Source organism: Sminthopsis crassicaudata, chromosome 2 (assembly GCF_048593235.1).
Source record: "Sminthopsis crassicaudata isolate SCR6 chromosome 2, ASM4859323v1, whole genome shotgun sequence".
In the NCBI taxonomy this organism is placed as follows: domain Eukaryota; kingdom Metazoa; phylum Chordata; class Mammalia; order Dasyuromorphia; family Dasyuridae; genus Sminthopsis; species Sminthopsis crassicaudata.
The window spans coordinates 490851890-490877639 of record NC_133618.1 but is presented as its reverse complement, the minus strand read 5'-3'; positions in this window follow the sequence as shown (position 1 = coordinate 490877639).

Genomic DNA, 25750 nt, shown 5'->3' with positions numbered 1-25750 from the left:
AAGGGCCAATAATAAAGCTAATAGTTGAAGCAAGACTTACTAATAATTAATTGCTTCATCTGAATGTTTTAGTTACTTGGAGAGAATACCTAAGCCAAGAGGTCACCTTTTCTACTGTTCACACAGTTGAAAGGATCTGTTGCTGATTACCCACAGTAATCACCTCTAAGTCAGAAAGAAGCCAATGCTGATCTGTCCTGAGCTCATTAGGGAGGCTTCAGGTGTAAAGCACTTTACACTGAAAAAGTGGCTGTTTTGCCTCCCATCACAGTCATTCATTTGGAGGAATATAAATGCCCAATGGGCCTATTAGAAGAGGAAATTTTTTTTTCTAGAATCCTAGAACACCAGTGATAGAGTGACCAGCATTGGGACTCAGGGAAGCCACTGTAAATCAGTGCATGATGGTTCAAGTAAGGCTTTGAGTCTTCACCATTACAAAATCTGTATACAGCAGAATTGTCTGGCAGTAAAACTCTGTATTCATAGTCATTTTAAGTGTCTAAATGTCTTTTTTTGCTCCTTTTCCCTGCCCTGTGTTATAGGCAGGGACCTATCACCCTAATAGGAAGAAGCTTTAGATTTTAGAATGTTGGACCCCAAAGACTTTTTGGAGATCGCCTAGTCCAGATTTATAATTTTATGGATAAGAAGACTCATGTCCTAAAGAAGGTAAGGGACTTGTTCAAGATTGCACAATTGGTGTTGAAGCTTAAGAGAGATTTGATGTCAAGAGATAAACAGTGGCAACTGAGGTCTCCAGCCAACTGGGGAAACCTCAGATTAATCAAGTCTGGACAGAAGCTGGTCCAATAATGTGAAGTAAGCAAAGCCCATATCCTGCTGCAGACCTGCCCTGAAAGAACCTTGTGTTACCTCCAAGACTGCCTAGGAACACACTGAGTTTCCTGGAGGCAGCTTTCTGCTACTGCCTACAACATACCATATTCTCACATCTTCATCCCCCTTCTCCAGACTCATTCTCCATCCCACAGACTGCTTTGGGTGACTATCAGTTGCAAACTGAGATGACTATCTGAAGGTACCAAGATTCCCTGGAGCTTTATCTTTTGTGTATCAGCTCTTGGCTGGGAGATTGGACTGTCTCCTCCATCTCTTACTCCTGCTGCCAAAGAGCCTTTACCATTAACTAGGAGCTGTCCACCTCCCAGTCTCATTTCAGGAAGCTTGGATTCACTTTCAAGGCTTAGGCCCATAACCTCCTGATGAATAATTTTTATAACACACAAGCTGTGAAATTCTTCCAGTGCATGAGTATACCTAAACAGTTCAGAAGAGTTGTACAAGATATTGTTCAGTTGTTTCAGTCAAGACTTTGTAGACCTCTGTCTATAGATTCCTTCTTCTTTTTACTGTTGTTTTTGGCAAAGATAGTGAAGTGATATGCCATTTTCTTCCCCAGTAGCAAGCAGAACTTAAACAGTTTGCCACAAAACTAGGAAATTTTTGAGGCTGAATTTGAATTCAGATTTTCTTGACTTCAAGCCCAGGACTCTAGCCATTGTACCACCTTGCTTCTCCATTGTTATATTTTCTGATACTTTTATTGATGCATTCAAATGAAAAATATGCAAATATATATATGCTTGTTAAAATGAATTTCTTTTGCTTTTATCACAAATTCACTTGTGCATATTCTCCTACTTCTCCCTTACCCAAGGAGTTTTCTTATGTAACAAAGTAGTAAAAAGAAGGAAAAAAAAGTTAAGCAAAACCAGTTAGGATAACCAGCTGGGATAAGAATATGTATAATATTATACATACATCTCCACCTCCATGGCCCTCACAAAGTTTTCTTATATATCTTCATATCTTAGTCATGATAAGTACACAACATTTAATTGTATCACATTTTTCTTTTCATTTTTCCTTACTATAGCCATTGTGTATTTTTTCCCTGATTTTGCTTACTTCATTTTGTATCAGTTCATATAAATGTTTGTGTCTCTCTCAATTCTTCCTATTCTTTGTTTCTTATGATGTAGTAATACATTATTACATTCATCTTCTATAACCATTCTTATATCAATGGGCATATATTTGTTTCTAAGTCTTCAATTTTATAGTTGTTCTTTTGTTGTTTCAGTGCTGTCTGACTCTTCTTTGTGACCCTATTTATTTTCTTGGTAAAGATACTGGAGTAATTTGTTATTTCCTTCTTCAGCTCATTTTATAGATGAAGAAACTGAGGAAAACAGGGAAAAGTGATTTGCCCAGGGTCACATAGCTACTAAGTGTTTGAGGCCAGATTAGAACTTGTCAAGAAGAATCTTCCTGATTCCAGGCCCAATTCTCTAAGCACTGTGCCACCTAGCTATTCCAGATCTTTGATACCACATCCCAAAATATTTCTATGAATATTTTGATATATATATGGTAGTTTTTCTTCCTGTCTTTGACTTTTGAAGGTATATACCTAGTATGGAATCTTTAGATAAAAAATGGTTATTGTCACATTTTTTAGAATAATTCCAAATTGCTTTTGTGAATTATTAGACCAATTGACAGTTCTACCAATAACATATTAGTTTGTCTATCTTCCCATTGCTCTTTAAACATCTAGTATTTCCACCTTTTATCACCTTTGCCAATTTTCTGGATTTCATTTAGGATTTGGCAAGAAGGTTTAAAATGTGTTCTTTAAAAATGGTTCATGTGTATATACACAGATTATAATTCATATAAATAACACAAATGTGTATGTACCTCCAAAATCATATGGTCACACACATATATCTATAACACATAACCATATAAACACACATGTGTATACACATACATCCCTACACATATAGGTACTTCAGAAAGCTTCCTTAATGATATTACAAATTACCTTTCTTTTTTTTTATCCTTTATATTTTAAAAAAATATAATCCATTTTTCTTTGTGACCCAAAAAAGGGTTAACTACCTGAGTCCAGATGGGAAGAATGGGTCCATTTTACATAAATGATAAAAATCATATGAGAATTTACATGTTAATAGAACATTTTAAAGGGGAAATGTTCTTTGTCAATTGATTGTATAAATATTTTATCGAGGGTAATCGGTGGTGAAAGCAACCAGGAAAGCTTTGACTGGAACAGTTTTTGAGGATGAAATTAGGATGTTATTGCTGAAGAAATAATATACAATGGGGAGTTACAAGCACTTGATCTGAACTGTAAAAGGCTCTCCCGCCATGGCCAGAAGAGCTGATTAAATCCTTAATGCCATGGGTAACTTTGAGCTTCAGACATTTCCAGCCAGCTCAGTTTCCCAGGATCCTCGCTCAGCTAGATTAATGGCCGGCAGCCTTCCACATAATGAAGTAGTTTGCCTTGGCACTGTGCTCATGAATTTATTATGGTGTCCACAAGTGGGCTATATGGCCGAGACATCTTTATAAATCCTGCATTTAGAGCTGCAGAGATGAGCATTTCACTCCTAATGGTGAGGCTGATTTATCACCAGAGCTGCCCAGCTCCCCCCCTCCCTGACAGTTATAAAAGGGAAATATAGGTCATATCATTGATGGAAGCGAAATGTGAAGGTAATTAGAGAATGCCAAATGGATATGGGAAAGAGGGCACCATGGAAATTTTAAATATGTTGGTAATTTTTTTTTCTTCAGGGCAATTATAGTAAGGCTGATTTATTTTTACAGTTTATAATCACTTAACTACCTGTGGCTGATTTCTTACCCTGAGTCTGAGCCTTTGGAGACAAGACAGTACTTTTCTTCCCATGATTGTTTAGTGTAAATTCATTTATCTCAAAACCCCCCAATTTATTAGGCAATTTTCACCAGTCACAGTCCATGGTTGATGGGGACTAAGAATTGTAGTTGGGTCCCCAGTAAGGACCTTACTGGCAGCTTTCCAAAATTAGGAGATATTTTTTAAAAAATAAGAACTATCAAAGCTATACTACACATTTTGGGAAGTATTCACACCACTTTCTCTAACACTGGCAGATTGCTACTCTAATCAGGGCAAAAGCCATGGCTTTGAAAAGATGCCCAAGTTCCCCAATTAGAGACCATTTATAGGGCAAGGCTATGGGGGTAGTCTATAAGGGAAAATATTTTGAAAGTATGTAAATAAGTCTTTCTGAAAGGACTCAAGTGACCCTCTACTTTCATGTTGGTTTATCACCCACACATATGAGGGAAAGGCAGGTGTCTCCTCTTACCACAGCCAATGTGTAACTGGTCCTTAGGTGCTTGACAAAAGATTGTGGTTGTTTCTTCAGATGGACCTCCAAGACAATTTCTAGATCAGAAATCTAGCTTTTTTTTAAAGGAATCTTGAAGCATAAAATTAGCACTGGGCTATGGGTTGTGAGAATCAGGAACCTAGTTGGAGCTCCACCATTCAATTCAATTCAATATCCATTCATTCATTCATGTAACAAAGATGTATTAATGATCAACTCTAAGGGAATATTGCCCTGCTGTGGTGGGGATCCTATAGATGGAAAAGGCAATAACCCTGACCTTAAGGAGAGTAGCTTGCATGCTATATGGAAAAAAACATGCATCAACATCTGTCTGATGTATGTAAAATAAATATAAGAAGGTATCAAAAAAGGAAGTTAACTTCCATCACTTTGAGGTGAGGGCAGTCAAGGGAAGTTTCACTGTCACTCTGAGATGTGTGATATTGTAGGAGATGGCACCTAAGCTAAGTAGGTCTGAAAGGAAAGAAAGTATTTATGATTTTTAAAAGTTTAAAAAGTTTATACCAATACCTTTTAGTTTTGCGACATCTTCATTTCAAAATGCATGCTTCCCAAATAAACTGGCAAAACATTTTACAGTCAAAGGTTCTGATAAAGGCCTCATTTCCAAAATATATAGAGAATTGACTCTAATTTATAAGAAATCAAGCCATTATCGAATTGATAAATGGTCAAAGGATATGAACAAACAATTCTCAGAAGAAGAAATTGAAATTATTTCTAGCCATAGAAAAGATGTTCTAAGTCATTATTAATCAGAGAAATGCAAATTAAGACAACTCTGAGATACCATCCAGTCATTCTGGAGAGAAATTCGGAACTATGCTCAAAAAAGTTATCAAACTGTGCATACCCTTTGATCCAGCAGTGTTACTACTGGGCTTGTATCCCAAAGATATCTTAAAGAAGAGAAAGGGACCTGTATGTGCAAGAATGTTTGTGGCAGCCCTTTTTGTAGTGGACAGAAACTGGAAACTGAGTAGATGCCCATCAATTGGAGAATGGCTGAATAAATTGTTGTATATGAATGTTATGGAATATTACTGTTCTGTAAGAAATGACCAGCAGGATGATTTCAGAGAAGCCTGGAGAGACTTACATGAACTGATGCTGAGTGAAATGAGCAGGACCAGGAGATCGTTATATACTTCAACAACCATACTGTATGATGATCAATTCTGATGGATATGGTTCTCTTCAACAATGAGATGAAGCAAATCAGTTCCATTTGTTCAATAATGAAGAGAACCAGCTACACACAGTGAAAGAACTCTGGGAGATGACTATGAACCACTACATAGAATTCCCAATCCCTCTATTTTTGTCAACCTTCATTTTTGATTTCCTTCACAGGTTAATTGTATACTATCTCAAAGTCCTTTTCTTTTTGTGCAGCTAAATAGGAATTAATACCACTATTATGTCTTACTTAACATAGGGAAATTATTATTCAAGGCAGCTTGCACACTTTAAAATACCATAAAAATGTCAATAATTATTATTCTTTTTATGGATCTAAGAAAAAACTTTATAAAGTGAGTTCTTTTCTTCCCTAAACCGTTAGACTCCTGAAACTTCTTTTTTTACTCACTACCTTATCAAGACCCCAAAAGGCAGTAAATATTGATCTCACCTCAGTAGATTTTGGCTTACTATTTTATCATGTATCTGTCTGTATGTGATTTGTTGTTTATCACTACTAACTCTCTTTGAACTATAAACATTTGTTAAGGCTGTATGCATAGCCAATAGACTCTTGTGAAAAATAATAAATACAGTTAAGATGATGATAGAACCACCACCACCTTTGGAAATTAAAAGCAAAACAAAACAAATTGATGAAAAGATAGATTTAGGAAGAAAATATCTTTCCATCTCTCCCAAGTTTTCAAGTATTCTGTGAAGAGTGATTAAGTTTGCAGAATGACCATCACAACTTAAAAAAGGAGGATGGCACAGCATCAAGCTGTTGGGTTTAAAGTCAGAAGATGTAGGTTCAAATTCTGCTTGTCACTTATCTGTCTGGCTTTAGATATGTCACCTCTCTGGGTCTCAACTTTAAAATAATGAAGTTAGACTAGATAAACTCCAAGATCCTTCCCAACTCCCTTAATCTTTCAGTCTGAAGATTATTTTGCCCTCAAATTATCAATAAATGCTTATTTAATATACAGAAGGCAATCCCAAGGTATCTTGGGAAGAGCACCAGGCTAGACTAAGGGGCAGAAATGGATTCTAGTTCCTGATTTGCCACTCATTTGCCATATGACCCTGTGAAAGTGACTTTCCCTCTCTGACACTGTTCTTTCACTAACCTCCCATTTTAGTTTTCTTTGGCTTTTCTTGGATTTTATATGAGAATAGCTTATATTATAGCTTTTTCAAAACTGCATAAGTTTCAAAATCCTAAACTAAATAATTTTTTTTAAATTAAGGGAATTTTAATTTGAACAGTCATGTATATATTTTAATTTTGTTTGATTTTGATAAATAATTGCCTTCTAAGCTTTTATTTCTTGGTTTATAAGATAAGGGGATAGGAATTTGACTCTGTAGATACTCAGAATCTCTCTCTCTCTCTCTCTCTCTCTCTCTCTCTCTCTCTCTCTCTCTCTCTCTCTCTCTCTCTCTCTCTGTCTCTCTGTGTATATACTTCTCTCTGTCTCTGTCTCTGTCTCTCTGTTTCTCTCTAATTTGAGGAGTAAGAAAAGTCTGAAGACTTGAAGCAAAATAGTCTGTGGGGAAAGAACAAATTAGGATTCCAGGATTTAGAGCTGGAAGAAGCCTTAGAAATCATTCCTTTTGCTTTACATATTAGGAAATTGAGTCCCAGGAAAGTGAATTGACTTCCCTGAGATCAGACAAGTTGTAAACACTAGAGAAAGAATATGAACTTAGTTGCCTTCACAGCAAATTCAATGTTCTTTTCATATCATCCTATTATCTATCATGAACATGACATTCTTCCTTTTTTCTTCAGGCTTTCACACCCTGGCACTCAGTATCTGGTCCTGCCAAGATCCTCCTGAGCCCCAACCTTAACACCAAGACATCTCAAGATTTAGATCCCATTGGGTGGCCCACAAATATAAGATGTAAAGATAAGCCTTGCTCCCATTGACTAATCAAATACACATAAAAGCTCTTTCTGAACTATAATTACGTTTGTTCTGTCCTTGGGTTGATTTATTTTTTATTTTAATTGTCAGCCCTGCTACACCATGATGCTAATAGAAATGTTATTGCAGCCAATATGCGCTAAAATGATGTCTGATGATTATTAATGAGAGCAATAAGAAGGTATCTTCATATAAAGTCAGCATTAAAGGAGTAATTCATTTTACCTGATGTAATTGGATTGTAGCATTTAAATGGCTTGGGACTTCCTCCTAATTATGATTAGTTGGAGCTTCCTCCTTTTAGCAGAACATTTAACTCTTCCTCTTCTATTTCCCAGGTTCTTTTATGAAGTAATTAAGCTTGAACTGCCCAGCATCTCACTAAGAGAGCCAAGGTCTGAGTGGCTATTAGGGGAGAAACTATGAACTGTCCCTGTGGGCCATAGTTCAGAGAAATGACTGAAAAAAGCATTCTCATGAAGGCTTGGCTTCTAGTTGTTCTGTAATCAGCAAAGCTCCGGAGTACAATGATGGACGAAGCAACGTGACGCAGAGTGCAGGAAGGCCCACAGGAGGCAGAAGTGAGTGCAGAAAGCAAAAGATAAGATTCTCCTGAAACACAAGGAGATTGGGACTGAAGGGTTATCGAGTAACTAGCTCTTCAACCAATCAGAAATGTTAGTCATTTCACCCTGGAGACCCAAGTGGAAACTGGAATCATTGTCTCAGAGGTGATCTTGTAATGCTCTTGACTCTAAGTATGATTTCACCTAAATCATTACACATGAGTAGCCACTAATTCCATATCTAAAGATGTTCAAAGATGGAGATACATGGCTTTCTTAATTGCCTACCATGAGGATTGGTTGAAGGAATTAGTCATGTTTAGTGTGGAGAAGAGAGAACTTAGGTGGGGGAGGAGAAATGATATTAAATTCAAACTATTTGGAGGATTGTGATGTGAAGGAGGAACCAGATTTGTTACATACTCAAATATAACACTCCAGTGATGTAGAACTCACTACTTCTCATTATTGCTCATTGCCTTTTTAGGCAGCCACCTATATTTAGGCAAGCCAAACCTTCGATTGGAAGTATTCATTAAAGGTAGGAAAAATCTCTATTACCTGTAGTGGAAGGTTCTTCCTTATATTAAGTTGAAGTCTTTCTGTAATCTCACTCTTTTGTACTAGCTCTGCCTAATTTAAAGAGTCACATTGACTAGTTCTAATCTATTTTTTTTCACATATTTCCCTTCAAATATTTAAAGACTTCAATCATTACTCCCATAAATACCATTTTTTCCTAAGCAAAAACTCTCTAGTTTTTGAAACTTTCACATATGGACTCTCCTGTTTATTTTTTTTCACTATTTTAATTTTTAAAATATTTTTCTCTTAATTTTTGCTTTCAATTGTTTTCAGTTTCACATTCTCACCCTATCCCCTGGATATATCCAAGTGTTCTAAACTCCTTGATGTCTTCATCAACCTTGTCTAGATACACTTATCTTTTCAACATTCTTCCCAAAACATACTGCCCCAAACTAGGCAGAGACCCAAATATGGTTTCACCAAGCAAGAATAGTGAGCCTATCGTTGCTTTTAACCTAGACATAATTCTGTCAGTGTAGTCTAAGATTACATTATAGGGGCTGCATGGCATAGCAGATAGAATAGGGTATGGGAGGTGTTTGGGGAGGGCTAATACCTCTGATGGCAGGGCTTGCCAAAGTCTTCTTCTGGGCTGCTTAGCCACTTTATCCACCCAACTCTCACCTGGAGCTCTGTTAAACTATTCATATGCAGTAACTACGACCTGACACAACCATCTCATGAGACTAACTAAACCAGGTTGAGGGTAACTGATAGACTTTACATTTGCCAGTAGATTAGGAGAATGTTTATATAAAACATGTGAAGACTTCTCCCAGTTGAATGGGTGAATGGATCAATTCGTTCCAATGGCCATGAGGGCTTCTGATTCAGGCACTGTGGAGAGTTTAGTTGCTTGGTCGACATTGAAGATGCCTGTGTCATCCACTGCATCCAGGTCCATGTAAGAGGAAGTGATACTGATGGCTTTGTGTAACTCTGCCAATTCATGTACAAGTCAAGACATCACGCCATGATGTCTTTGGTCCTTTTCAGACCTGAAGGACAAACAACAACAGATAGAATGACTGCTGGAATTGAAGTCAGGAACACTGGTTCTAATTTAATTGACACCCACCATCTGTGTGACCCTGGGAAAGTCATTTAACCTATATAAACTTCAGGGCATTCTTTAAAATCTATCCCCACTGAATCATAGGCAGTTAGAGTCTGTCTCCGGGAGGGGATTCTCACATTGATAAAATCACAGATTATTTTTGATTTAGAAGATTGTATTAACTTTTTATAGATGTTTCAAATTCTTGATTCATACTGAGCTTCCATACTTCTGAAAATCTTTAGTATAAATTGCAGTTAAGAATAATATACTATTTGAAATTGTCATGGTTATCACTTGTCAAGTACGTTCAGAAGATTTTTACCCTCAAATAGGAGTTGGATAGAATTCTCCCTGAGGTTGCTTCCGACTGCAAAATTCTATGAGTAATTGTGACTTATCATATATACTTTGAAACAGTGTGACATAATGGATACAGCAAGCCACAAAATCAGGAACTTGGGTCAAGTCCTGCCTTTGACATATACTGGCTGTGTGACCCCAGACAAATTACTTAATCTCTCAGTGCCCTCGGGCAATTCCCCAACACACAAATTATGGACCATGAGCTGATGTATATGGGCAGAAGAAACTCCTTATCAGAAGCTTCTTTTAACCATGAAATCCTGGGTCTTGTCCTATCCTAACCCATATCCTAAGTGTTTAGTTTTAGGCTCTTTAAAGGCATCCCAGTTCAGGGTCAAATGCTTTTTAAGGCCTACAGTAATGCTTGACACACAGTAAAGGCTTATAAAATTTACTGAATTGTGATAGTAGATGATAATCAGGAATTTCATATACTATCAGTCTATACAGTTGTATTGTCTCATAATCTGTCTATGGCCTCCTTTCCCCATGTCACTTTCCACATGGTTTAATTCCTATTTCAGAAGCCTCCCCTCACGGTGTTCTTAAACACTGACCTCCTTGGAGCCTTTTCCTCTTCTTAGAGGATAGTAATGATATAAAAAAGAGAGACCTTCTTGCATATTCTTCCTTTACAGTTTTTCTAAATGTGTCTAAAGGCCTCTCCAGGCAGTCCTAGAGGACAGAAACAGTTTGCTGGGAAAATGGAATCCTATTTTCTGTGTCAGGAATCTCTGCCCTCAAATTCAGAGCCTCCCAAACCCCAGATTGGCACTCTCAGCACAGCTGATCCCCACTGTCTCTTGGAAACTTAACCAATATGAAGAACAGTGCAAGACTGAGGAGCTCTGGTTCTAATTTCCAGGAAGTGCTTTCAATGGAAGTACCAAATAACTAGACCCAAGGAGACACTGTGCATACCATGACTTAAAGAAATGTGGGAATGTAGGCAAACATGGAAAGCACAAGGTCTTTGGTTAGAAGGCTCACATTTTATTCTTATTTCTGCCACCAATTTACCATATGACTTTAGGAAATTGCTTAACTTTTCTTATCCTCAGTTTTTCCACTCCCCAATTTGGGATAATACCTAGTTTATGGAGTTGTTACAAAGGATCCATACCTGACAGATATTTTTTTATCACTTCATTCTTGTTGACTCATCACTTACTCACTATAAGTAAACAGCCAGCAAATTCCATACTGACTTTCTGGTTCAGTAAACAGAGCCAATATTACATCATGAAACAAGGCAGGTGTGAATGTCTTTATTATTAACAATAGATGCTTCTTGGATCTTTCTCTTTCTGAGTCTTTCTCAGCCTGCCTCTTTTTCTCCATCCCTCTCCTATTATTGACTCTTTCTTTTTTCCATACTTTCTTTTGGTTTTTATCTTTGTAAAGAAAACCAGTGGAGCCAGTATTTATTACATTTTCTTTTATCTTGTTGATAATGTTACATCAATCTTGGCAAATGGATAGAAATTGGTCACAAGACTAACCCTCCTCTCAAAGGCAGAAAAAAACCTGATTCCCATTTCTATGAGTGAAATGTACTCCCTCCCCAAGTCTATTTTTTTAGAGTCTCTAGTTTCCTTCAAAGCTCAGTTCAAATGCTACCTCCTTCATGGCATCTCTCTCCTGATTCCCCAGTTGCTAATGCCTCCCCACAAAAAAAAAAAAAAAAAAACAACTTGTCTTTACTTTTATATCCCTAGAGGTGTCTCTATATATGTAGATAAGCACATACATATATACGTACATTTACATATATATGTGTGTACACACACATTGTTTAGTTGTGACCAATTCTTCATGACTCCATGGACCATAGCATGCTAATACTGTTCATGAGGTTTTCTTGGTAAAGATACAGAACTGGTTTATCATTTCCTTTTCCCAAAACATTGAGGAAACCAGAGTTTAAGCGACTTACCCAGGATCCCATAGCTAGTAAGTGTCTGGGGCCAGATTTGAACTCAGGTTTTTTGACACAAGCTCAAAGCCTGTCCACTGAGTCACCTAGCAAGTATATTGTATAGGATATATACTATATACTATACATAGGATATATACTATACATATTATGTATATTGTATCTCTCTATGGAATCTAAGTTCCTTGAGGACAGGGAATGTTTCATTCTTGTCTCTGTATCCCCAACACCTAGCATAATGTCAGATATGTAATAGGTACTTCATAAATGATTGCTGATTTATTAATTGATATAATCACACATAAGCCTTGTTAATCTTGAAATCACTTGAATTCAATAATCATTTACTATCTTCAAGGCTTTAGACTTTGCACTAGGGACATAAAGGTGAAATATTATACAAAACCTGTTCTCAAATAATTTGCAACATAAATAGAGGAGCTGGCATAGGGGCATAGTCTTGTCGTCCCTGCTACAGGGGAGGTTGAAGCTAATTGATCCATTACTTGAGCTTTGAACTTCCAAGACAAGATCAGATGTGCATGCTAAGTCCTATATCAATAAGGCAAATCAATCAACGTAGAAAACCACCATGGTCAAAATTTCCATGCTGATCAGCAGTAGGATTGGGTCCATGAATGACCACTTGATCGCCTATCTTGGAGGATAAGGACCCCTAATCGAAATAAAAGCACATATATATGTACATGCAAAATATACATATATATATGATATATAATTTCACACAAATTATGTGTTACATATAATTTTATGCAATGATATAAATGCAAGAGAATGAGAATTTGTTTTCCATGTATACATATGTAGAAAACAATAACAATAATAATAGTTCATTTTTAATATAACACTTAAAAATTAATGAAGTGCTTTTAATCAACAAGCATTAAGTGTCTATTGCATGTTAGGCATTGTGCATTGGGGATATACAATGCAAAAGTGAAAAAAAATCCAGTCCCTCAAGAAGCTCACAGACTAATTCAAAGAGACAACATGTGTGGTTGTATATACACACCCATATACATATATTTATATGAAACAAAATATATAAGATGAACAATAGTCATCCCATTTTAAGGATAGAAAATCTGAGCCAGAGAATATCTGTGATTTACCCAAGATCAGAAGCTATGTAAACTCAGGGCTAAATATCTTAGCCTTCCAGTGGCTTTGTGCTAAGTCAGTGCCTCCCTGAGCTGATATCTCTGTTAAGTCTCTCTCTCTTCAAGGAAGAAGGTTATTCTTTCCTGTCTCCAGCCTGGGTAATTATCATCATTAATTGTAGGTCAGGGGAACCTATAAAGTCTGTATGTTCTTCCCAGTTCTTTGAGGATGTAAATGAGTCTGCCTCTCAGTCCTGGGGGCCCGGCCTTATATCAGCCTAGCCCCCTCCAGTCCCACCCCCACCGCAGATACTTACGCCACAGATGCATTGCTCATCTTCTGATTGTACAGCTATTGATCCCCCACCCCTCCCCATAATGAACTGTAACAACAACTCTATTACTCTGAGCTCTCCGATTGGCTGAGGATAATATGAAATTAGACGGCATGCATGGGGCCTTTCAGTATCGATTTCCCTACTCAGATTACTTGTTACAAAAGAATAGAGCTGTCTCCCCCCGTAATTGAACAAGTTAACTCCTTGTCTCATAAAATGTAAACTCATATTGATTGCGGGCTGCAATATGCAGAAAGAGGAGCGTCTTAATGGCACATAATCACCAGCTGTCGAGAGATGCTTCACATCCCCACCCCTTCATCATTTCCTTTATTTCTTTTTCTTCCTTCTTGCCTCCCTCCCCCCCTTTTTTGGAGAGCTAAGTGACAGTTGCAGAGAAAGCCTTGGGGCTGTCCTCCACCTCACTAGCTCAGAACAAGGAAGGGTTTGCAAGGGGACCTGTGATGAGTGTTCACAGCCCCCTGCTTCCTCATGACCAAAAGGCTAATTTCTTGGTTATTTAACCACAAAGGGAGCCTGGGGAATAAGATGATCATTTGTTGTTATTTTACTTCTCTCTCCCCCCCCCCTCTCTCTCTCTCTCTCTCTCAATATAAATATAAATATAAATATCTCTGACCACCCTTCATTTACTTCATTCATACCCAGAAGCCAAGGATACTAAATGGATGTGCTTATTCTGACTTCTCTTTAAACTGAAGATATATAATTGCCCTTCAATGGAAATAATTCCTCTCCCCTTTGTTGACCACTGGGCCCAATTTGACCACCCACAAGTACCCACTGAAGCCCCATAATCAAATGTGGAGATCTCAGAATTGGAGAAGAGGCTACCAGCCTGGTGAGCAATGAAATTCTATTTTTTGGATTTTCTGGACACTTCCCATACTTTGAAAATACTTCCTCTAAAATCATACAAAGAATGGACAATTCTGCTGCCCCAGGATTGATATTCAAGATCATTTATCATCTCTTTTTGATTTTGTCTGCCTTAAACAAATCACAGATTTAGTTCCCATCCCTTTCTCCTAGATAGATGCCAAATATATGTTGAAAGTGGTTAACATTATAGCAAGGAATAATTAGAAAATTTAAGTTTTCCCCTAATAGATTGTAAATATCTTCTGGAAAGAGAGATATTGTTTTATTTTTATTTTTTTTCCTTTGTAGACCTAGCACCTGTCAGAGAGTCTGATGCATAATAAAGGCTTGATAAATTCTTGCTTTTCTCATTTTTTCTCTGTTTATATTTTTAAACTATTTTAAAAATCATTTTTATTTTATTAAATATTTCCCAATTACATGTAAAATATTTTAACAATCATTATTTAAAATGTTTAGTTCCCAATTCTCTTCCTCCCTACTCTTCTCTCTGCTTGAGAAAACAAGTAATCGGATATCAATTATACATGGTGAAGTCATACAAGACATATTTACATATTATCCATGTTGCCAAAAAAAACCTTCACAAACAAATAAAACAACAAAAATACAGGGAATTTTTTTTAAAAAGTATGTTTCAGATCTCTGCCTCGAGACAGATAGCATTGTTCATCATGGATCCTTTGCAATTGTCTTGGATCATTGTCTTTATCAGAGTAGTTACATTATTCACAGCTGATCATTTTTTATTATAGCTTTTCATTTACAAGGTATATGCATAGGTAATTTTTCAGCATTGACAATTGCAAAATCTTTTGTTCCAATTTTTTTTCCTCTTTCCCCCCCACCCCTTCCCCGAGATGGCAGGTTGACCAATACATGTTAAATATGTTAAAGTATAAGTTAAATACAATATATGTATTCATATCCAAACAGTTATTTTGCTGTACAAAAAGAATTGGATTTTGAAATACAGCTGATCACTCTTAAAATATTATTGTTATGTGCACGCTATTCTTCTGGTTCTGCTCATCTCACTTTGCATGAGTTAATATAAGGTTTTTCTGAAATCATCTTGTTCATCATTTCTTATAGCATAATATTACTCCAAAACAATCATATACCACAACTTATTCAATTATTCCCCAATTTGGGGGCATCAGCTTGATTTCCAATTCTTTGCCACCACAAAAAGAGCTGCTGCAGATATTTTTGTACAAATGTCCTTTCCTTTTTTTTTTTTTTTTTTTTTTTTTTTTTTTTGTGCTCTCTTGAGAAACAAATCCCAGAGTGGTATTCCTAGGTCAAAGGACAGGCATTATAGCCCTTTGGTGCACTTCCAAATTAGTCTTTGGAAAGATTGAACTAGTTCACAACTCTACCAACAATGTCTTTATTTTTCCATATCCCCTCCTATTTGTCATTTTTCTTTTCTGTTGTGGTAACCAATATAATAGGTATGAGATGGTACCTGAGTTATTTTAATCTGGATTTCTAGTAGTGATTTAGAATATTTTTTCATGATGTTATTGCTAACTTTGATTTATTTTTCTGAAGACTGTCCACTTATCGACTGAGGATTGGCTATTATTTTATAAATTTGATTCAATTCTCTTTATATTTGAGAAATGGAGCCTTTATTATAGAAAGTTGCTACAAAAAATTTCCCCCAGTTTTCTGCTTTCCTTTTAATTTTGGCTATATTAGTTTTATTTGCACAAAAGCTTTTTAATTTTATGTGATCAAAATTATCTATTTTACATCATATAATACTATTTCTTATTTAGTTATAAACCCTTATTTTATCCATAGATCTGATAGATGCATTTGCCATGTTTCCCTTTTCATTTTCACTTTTTATGTCTAAATCCTTTATCTTGACCTTATATGGTTTGAATGGTGGTCTATTCCTAGTTTCTTTCAAAAAGCTTTCCAGTTTTATCTCCAAATTTTTATCAAATGTTAAGTTTTTACCCCCAAATCTTTGGATTTGGATTTTTGGGTCTGTCAAACACCAATTTGCTCTGAAACTTTACTACTGTGAATTGTATACCTAATCTATTCCATTGATCTACTACTCAATTTCTTAGCCAGTATAGATTATTTTGATGATTACCACTTTATAATATAGTTTGAAATCTGATACTGCTAGGTCACCTTTTGTCACCTTTTCTTTTCAATGATTCTCTTGAAATCGACCTTTTATTCTTTCAGAAAAAAAATTGTTACCATTTTTCTAGCTCTATGAAATAATTCTTTGGTGGTTTAACTGATACCGAATAGGTAAATTAACTTAGGTGGAATTGTCATTTTTATTATATTGCCTCAGCCTACCATTGGGCAATTAATATTTCTTCAATTGTTTGGATCTCTCTTTATTTCTATGTTAAGTACTTAGTAATTGTGTTCATATAATCCCTAGGTTTGTATAGATTACCTAATAATTTATATTGTCTGTCATTGTTTTAAATGGAATTTCCCTATTTCTTACTGCTAAGTTTTGTTGGTAGTAAATAGAATTGTTATTGATTTACATAGGCTTATTTTTACATAATGAAATTTTCTGAGGTTGTTGATTGTTTCAACTAGTATTTTAGTTGATTCCCTGGGATTTTCTAAGTCTACCATTATATCATCTGGTTTTGTTTTCTCATCGGCTATTTTTATTCCTTTTATGTATTTTTCTAGACTTGTTGTTTATGACTAGCATTTCTGGTACAATACTGAGTACTGGACATGTCATGATAATGAACATCTTTGCTTCACTTTTAGTCCTCTGGGGAAGGCTTCACATTTATCTGTATTACAAATAATGCTTGCTCTTAGTTTTAGATACTATTTATCAGTTTTTAAAAAGGCATCTTTCTATGCTTTCTAATGTTTTTAATATGATGTATTTTATCAAATGCTTTTTCTGCATCTATTGACATAATTATATGATTTTTATTGTTTTCTTATTAATATGGTCAATCACCTTATAAGCTATGTGACATAATGGATAGAGGACAACCTTGGAGTCAGGAAGACTCATTTTTATGAGTTCAAATCCAGCCTCACACACTCGGCAACTGTCTGTCCCTGGGCAAGTCACTTAACCCTGTTTCCTCATCTGTAAAATGAACTGAAGAAGGAAATAGTAAACCAGCCAAGTATCTTTGTCAAGAAAATCCCAAAAATAGGGTCCAGAAAAGTTGGACATTTCTTAAATAATTTAACAGCAACAATGGTCACTTTTCAACTATTAAATCCTATTGTCAATTAGTTTCCAAAGAGACAGTTGGCTTGACAGAATTTTTATTATATGAAAATATTAATTTTTTTAAAGTAAGACTTCACATGCACTTTGACCTTTCAATTACTCATGATCAAGGAAGAACACCAATCAATGTAGACTCTCTTTTAGGCTGTGAAGTTAATTCACAGAACTTTAGAGTTATAAAGGGTTTTAGAGATTTTCCTAGTTCAGTGCTTTAAATTTTCACCTGAGGAATCAAAGGTGTAGAAACATTAAATGAATTCTAAAACCAGTTTCACACAGGGATTAAATTACAGGCATAAATTCAAACCCAGGTCTGATTTGGAATCCAGGGCTCTAATTTTTGCCACAGCACATTGACTCCCTATATAAAAAGAAATCATAGAATTATAGACTATCTGAATTTAAAGGTACTTTAGAGTCATAGCAGTAATAAAAGTAGGAAAAAAAGGAATAGATGCAAAAGATATTGTGGAATAGGCTTGATGACAACTCAGAATATTCAACAACTGATTCGCGCCTATTCCACAATATCTTTTGCATCTATTCCTTTTTTTCCTACTTTTATTACTGCTATGACTCTAAAGTACCTTTAAATTCAGATAGTCTATAATTCTATGATTTCTTTTTATATAGGGAGTTAAGGAAGAGAAACAGTAAAGGATGGCTCCAAGTTTTAGAGCCAGAGGTGTACTGGAGTCATCACAAGGTGGATTGTGAGAGCTGGTTGTTAAATTTTCAATGTGAGTTTTTGGCAAAGGCAATAAATCACAACTCAATCTATTATTTTGAAGATTTATGAACTAAAGAAATTGATGGAGAAAATATAAATATATGTAAATTAAACTTAAAAATATATCACGGATACTTTTTTGGTGAGATGTGTGTGTTAAATGGTCAACAATCTATTCCTGGTTTCTCAATAGAAATAAGAAAATTTGGGAGCAGAGGCAGATTTTGGGGGAAGATGTTAAATTGGATTTGGGGTGGAAGTTTTTGAGGTACCAACAATATATCTCAGTGACATCCAGAAGACACTGAATGTAAGGAATTAGAACTTAGGCTTAGGCAGATAAATTTGGGAATCATCTGCAAAGTAGGTAGTAACTGAATCCATTGAACAACAATAAGCTTACTGAAGTCTGGAGGAAGGCAACTAGCAAAAGGGCCTCATGTTCATATCACAGGAGAATCAGTAAAAAGAAATGGAGATGTTTAACCTACAGAAGGAAAGATATAGGATGGTAAAAAACATGATAGTTGTGTTCCAAGTGTGTGAAGGGCTGTCATACATAAGAGAGATGACACCTTGTTCCTTACCTCTATTTGTTTGATAATACAGGGATATAAAAATTGTTCCTCAAAATCTACTTATTCCAAAGTCAATTCAATATCTTCCCATCTAAACCTACCTTCTCTCAACAATTCTCCTATTTGTTTTTTAAGTATTTTTATTATAGCTTTTTATTTACAAATGGGTAATTTTTTCAACATTTGACCCTTGCAAAACCTTCCGTTCCAAATTTTCCTCTCCTTTCCCCCACCCCATTCCCTAGATGGCAGGTAGTCCAATACATATTAAATATGTTAAAATATATATTAAATCCAATATATGTATACATATTTGTACAGTTATCTTGCTGCACAAGAAAAACCAGACCTAGAAAAAAAAAAAGAACCTGAGAAGGAAAACAAAAATACAAGCAAACAATAACAGAAAGAGTGAAAATTCTATGTTGTAGTCCATACTCAGTTCCCATAGTCCTCTATCTGGATGTAAATGGCTCTTTTTATTACTGAACAATTGGAACTGGTTTACAGTTTCTCCTATTTCTGTTGAGAAACTACCAGTATAGGCTCTAAATCTTGGAGTCATCTTTGACTCTTTTTTCTTCCTAACTTCTCATAGACAATTGATTGTCCATGCCAAGAGACAAGTTCAAGGTTGATATGAGAAAGAATTTTCTAATGTTTTTCTACTGGTCATAGTCATCTAAAAGTGAAATGAGCTGTTCAAATGGGTTCTACTCCTTGAAAGTTTTTAATCCATATTATATTTCCAAAACAGATATGTTATGGCAAAGATTTTTCAATATGAGTTGAGTTAGATGATTGCTGGGTAAAGCAGTGGACAGAATCCACCTCTGAAGTCAGAAAGACTCATCTTCATAAGTTCAAATCTGGCCAGACACTTGCTAACTACGTCAACCTGGACAAGTCATTTAACTCTGTTTGCCTCAATTTCCTCATTTGTAAAATGACCTGCAGAAGGAAATAGCAAATTACTCCAGCATCTTTGCCAAGAAAACCTAATAAAAGGGAGTTATGAAGAGTTGGATACAACTGAAAGGATTCACCAACAAAGGTGACTGCTGAGGTGCCTTTAAATTCCAAATTCAATAATTTTGTGAAAGGATGAAATCAGCAAAAAGTATATCTAGATAAGAGAACCCAGGACAGCTTCTTAACTTAGGAAATAGAGATGAATGACAAGCTAGATAATAAAATTAAGTCATCTGACAAATAGAAATAAAACCAGGAAGGTTTACTGTCATAGCAGCCACATGAGACAGAGACACAGAGAGGGAAGTAGTTATCTAAATTTGGAGGGAGGAGTGTTAAATGTAGCCTAAAGTTCAAGCAGTTGAGGGAAAGAGATATGCATAGACAAAGACAAATACCATCTCATTTCAGACAGTAGCAAAAGAGGAAGATGAAGTGGAAAAACAAGGTGTGTGTGTGTGTGTGTGTGTGTGTGTGTGTGTGTGTGTGTGTGTGTGAGAGAGAGAGAGAGAGAGAGAGAGAGAGCAGAACTGGTGATTAGAATAAAAAGTGAGTTCAGATATAGTGACAAAGAGTAAGGTACTGATCAACAATGAGAAATTGAACGTTTCTATATCATACATCTTTTGTTATAACATATAATATTGTGTATTATAGTTATCTGTGTTGGCGTTGCCCTCAACTTCACTAAAGTAAAAGCTCAAAGAGGGCACGGATTGTGTCATCTAAATTTTATGTGTTCCTCATACCCAGTATTGTGTTCAGCATACAATAAGTGCTTAATGAGTGTCTGCTTAATGAATAAATTCCTTACAAAATTGAGCATGCTATCTTTTTTTTTTTTTTTTTTTTGAGCAGGGGAAGGGACTAGATTTATCATTTTCTTGATGAGAAAACTCCTAGTGAAGAAAATATTACCATCATACAGATGAACAATTGTTATGTTATGTACAATTTTCTTTTATTTTCTTTTTAAAGCTTTTATTTTCAAAACATATGCAATGATAATTTTCAATATTCACTCTTCCCAAACCTTGTGAAACAATTTTTCTCCCTTCCTTTCCCTCACCCCCTTCCTTGGACAGCAAGTGATCCAATGTATATTAATTCTTCTATAAATATTTCAACAATTATCATGCTGCATAAGAAAAATTAGATCCAAAAGGGGAAAAATGAAAAAGAAAACAAAATGCAAGTAAACAACAACAAAATAGTGAAAATACTATGATATACTCAGTCCCCATAGTCCTCTCTCTGGGCGCAGATGGTTCTCTTTATCACAAGATCATTGGAACTGGCGTGAATCATTTTGCTGTTGAAAAGAGCCATGTCCATCAGAACTGATCATCGTATAATCTTGCTCTTGCTGTTGCTGTGTACTACTGTGTCTCCTGGTTCTACTCACTTCACTTAGAATCAATTCATATAAATCTCTCCAGGCCTCTCTGAAATCAACCTGCAGATTGTTTCTAATAGAACAATAATATTCCATAACATTTATATACCATAACTTATTCAGCCATTCTCCAATTGATGGACATTCACTCAATTTCCAGTTTCTTGCCAATACAAAATTTTTTATAATCTGGGTCCTTTTTCCTTTTTTATGATCTCTTTGAGATATAGGCCCAGTAGAGATACAGCTGGATGAAAGGATATGCACAGTTTCATAGCCCTAGCTCCATATTGTTCTCCAGAATGGTTGGATCAGTTCTCAACTCAACCAACAATTAGTTTATTAGTGTCCCAATTTTCCTACATGCCCTCCACATTTGTCATTATCTTTTCCTATAATTTTAGCCAATCTTAGAGGTGTGTAGTGATACCTAAGAGTTATATTAACTTGCCTTTTTATGATCAATAGTGATTTAGAGCATTTTTCATATGAATAGAAATGTTTTAAATTTCTTCATCTGAAAATTGCCTACTCGTATCCTATGGCCATTTATCAATTGGAGAATGGTTTGTATTGTTTAAATTTGAGTCCGTTCTCTCTATATTTTAGAAATGAGGTTTGTGATGTATAATTTTTTTTTGGAGAATTGTCTAGGTTACTTAAAGGTAAAGTGGTCATAGAGCCTGTATGTATAAGAAGCAGGATTTGAACCCAGATTTCCCTGACTCCTAGGCTGATTATCTATTTACCTGCCATTGTGCCTCATGATTTGTAATTACATATGTCATACGTAGCCTTTTATACATGCTGTGTAGGCTATGGTGCTGTGATATATTGCTATATACCATAGGCTCATAATTATGAAATACAGTAACAAATAGACCTTTGAAATAGCAACTAAGGAGAAGTATTTTCTGAGGAACTTTCATTATGTGGAATCTGGTCTGTTCTATATTTCAAGACTAGAATAATATAATATTAGAAGCAGAAGAGGTTTCAGATATAATTTAGTCTACTCTCATTTTACAAACAGAGAAATTGAAGTCCAGGAAAGTAGAACCACTTGCAAAAAATCACAAAGCTAATTAATTAGTGGCAGACATATGGTTTTGAAAAAAAAAGAAAAAAAGAAAAAGACAATAACAACAAGCATTTTTAAAGTTTCTACTATGTGCCAGGAACATTTGAACTTATGTCTCCTTTCTCGTAGTTCAGAGCTTTTTTCATTAAACCATTGTCCCTCTTCTCTTCTAGATTCCACGTGTAGACTACATGTCATAGATAAAGACTTCCAAAATGATTTAGAAATCTTCTTGAGTCCATCTACCTCTGTTCTCTTTACCAGAAAAGCCATCATTCTTTTCTTTCCCCAAAAATGAAATTTCCCCTTCATACTATGCGTGCACATTTATCTACCTATTTCTATTACTCTACGCATCCTGTGATGCAGGGTACTTCTTAATGGCATCATGTCCTTCATCAATCAATTGGGGTGAGATGTAGGGTACTTACCATATACTTGGGGTTTTTAGCCATGAGACCCCATAATAGTTTGATCAGTAGAATTCAGTAAATTGAAACTTACTTTTTTATTCTTTTAAAGAAATTGTTTGAATGAGATGATTCAAAGCAATTCCAATAGACTTGTAATAGAAAGTGCCATCTGCAACCAGAAAGAAAACTGTGGAGACTGAATGTGGATCAAAGCATAGTATTTTCACTTTCTTTTATATTTTTGTTGTTTGCTTATTTATTTTTCTTTCCCTTTTACCCTTTTGATCTTATTTTCTCTCTCAGCATGATGAATATGGAAATATGTTTAGAAAAATTGTTCATGTTTAACCTATATCGGATTGTTTGCTGTCTTGGGGCAGGAAGAGGGAAAAAATCTGAAATACAAGGTTTTGTAAAGGTTAATGTTGAAAGCTATCTTTGTATGTATTTAGAAAAATAAAATATTGTTGTTGTTGTTGTTTTAAAAAGATATTGTTTATTTTGGGGGGAATGTGACAACAGCCAGAAAATTATTTCTACCAAAAGTAGTAAAATTTTCATCCCCACTTTTAAAATTTCCAAATAAACTTGCTTTCTAATGACATTTATTCCTTCAACAATTATTCACTGAAGACCTGCACTGCATAGTCATTACCTGAAATTCAATTGGCACAGATATTATAAAAAATGCCTAGGAGAAATAGTAGAAATGGGTTTTCAAATCAACCATTACAGCAAATTTATTTGAGGAAAGAAGAGAGGTCCTGAACCTTTAAACCAAAAAGACCTTATAGGATAGTGAAGGAAGGGGAAAATGTCAGAAATTCACAACCTGACAGACTACTGATAGGAAATGAGAAAAGGAAATAACATCTAGGTAGCTTCCTATTTATATTAATTATTATTATTAACCAAGTTATTTATTTCTACCTGCTAAAGAAATACAATTATTATTAGCAATCTTTAAATTTTTGTTCTCTAGGTCAGAATTTTGGTTTCCCCTCCCCAGTTATGGCTTTGATTCTGTGCATGTCAAAGGACTTCAGTAGGCAGAAAGATAAATAAGTAACAATCTCAGGAGAGGTCAAATGAGAAAATATTTATATCAAATGTCTCTAATAAGAGTTTTACATCTAAAATATATTGATAAGCCATTCTCCAATTGATAAATGGTCAAAAAATATGAAAAGACAATTTTCAGATAAAGAAATTGAAACTATTTATAGTCATTTGAGAAAATGCTCTAAATCAATCAGAGACAAATTAAGACAACTCTGAGGTACTACTACACACCTCTCAGATTGATTAAGATGACAGGAAAAGATAATGATGAATGTTGGAAGGGATGTAGGAAAAGTGGGACACTGATGCATTGTTAGTGGAGCTGTGAACTGTTCCAACTATTCTGAAGAACAATCTGGAACTATGCCCATAGGGTTATCAAACTGTGCAGAGATCTAGCAGTATCTCTACTGGGACTGTATCCCAAAGAGATCATAAAAAAGGAAAAGGATTCAGATATGTGAAAATGTTTGCAGCAGACCTTTTTGTAGTGTCAAGAATGGAAACTGAGTGGATGCCCATCAGTTGGAAATGGCAAAATAAGTTATGATCTATGAACGTTATGGAATATTATTTAAGAAACCACCAGCAGGATGATTTCAGAGAGGCCTGGAGAGACCTACATGAAATGATGCTAAATGAAGTGAGTAGAACCAGGAGAACATTGTACACAGCAACAGCAAGATTATACAATGATCAATTCTGATGGACGGGCTCTTTTCAACAGCAAAGTGATTCAGGCCAGTTTCCATGGTTTTGTGATGAAGAGAGCCATCTGCACACAGAGAGGATTGTGGGGACTGAGTGTAGATTATACCATAGTATTTTCACTTTTTTTGTTGTTGTTTGCTTGCATTTTGTTTTCTTTCTCATTCATTTCCTTTTTGATCAGATTTTTCTTGTGCAGCATAATAATTGTGGAAATTTGTATAGAGGAATTCCACATGTTTACCATACATTGGATGGCTTGCTTCTGGGAGAGAGAGTATGGAGAAGGGAAGAAGAAAAAATTGGAACACAAAGTTTGCTAGAGTAAGTGTTGAAAATTATCTCTACATATGTTTTGAATGTTAAAAAAATTTTTAAAAGAGAGAATTTTAAAAATAAGATATGTTGATAACAGAAATATATAAAACCCAAAGCCACATTACAATAGATAAATGGTCAGATCATATTATATACTAGCTAGGTAGATAGCTTTTATTGATGCTTTAAGGTTTGCAAAGAGCTTCATATATTATCTTATGTGATCCTTATAGCAAAGCTACAGGTAGGTGCTGTTATTATCCCTATTTTATAGCTGAGGAAACTGAGGTAGAAAAAGATTAAATGACTTGCACAAGATCACACAACTGCTGCGTGTGAAAGATAATGTTTGAACTCAGATCATTCTTACTCCAAGTCCTGTGCTTTAACTATTGTGCCACCTAAGATATAAGAAAACAATTCTCGGGAGAATTGCAATTAACAGCCATATGAAATTTGCTCTAAATCATTAACAATAAGAGAAATTAATATCAAAAACAACTCCAAAGTTCTGAACAATATCTAGCAAATTGTCAAAGATATCAAAAGATGGGAATAGTCAATGGGAATAGTTGGTAAAACTATGAATTACTATAACCATTACAGAAAATGATTTGGAATTACACACAACATGAGCAGAATGTTTCAGTGTTTTGACCCAGTTATGTTACAACCCCAGAAGGCCATTGACAAAAAGAAAGGTTTCATATGGCATCAAAATATTTGTAGCAGTACTTTTTTTTGGGGGGGGGGATCACAAAGAACTGAAAGCAAAGTAAATGAATATAAGTGGAAAGACACATTTCAAATTATTGTACCAAGAGACAGAATATGATATCTCTATGAGCCATAGTATTTTGAAATTACTTTATGGACTGAAAATTGTACTCTTAAAATTCTTTCTATTCTACATCTAATGCAATCAGGAAAATTTGAAGTCAGGAAATGTGATGCAATTTTGCTTATTTGCCTCAGCCTCTGTTTTCTCATCTGTTAGA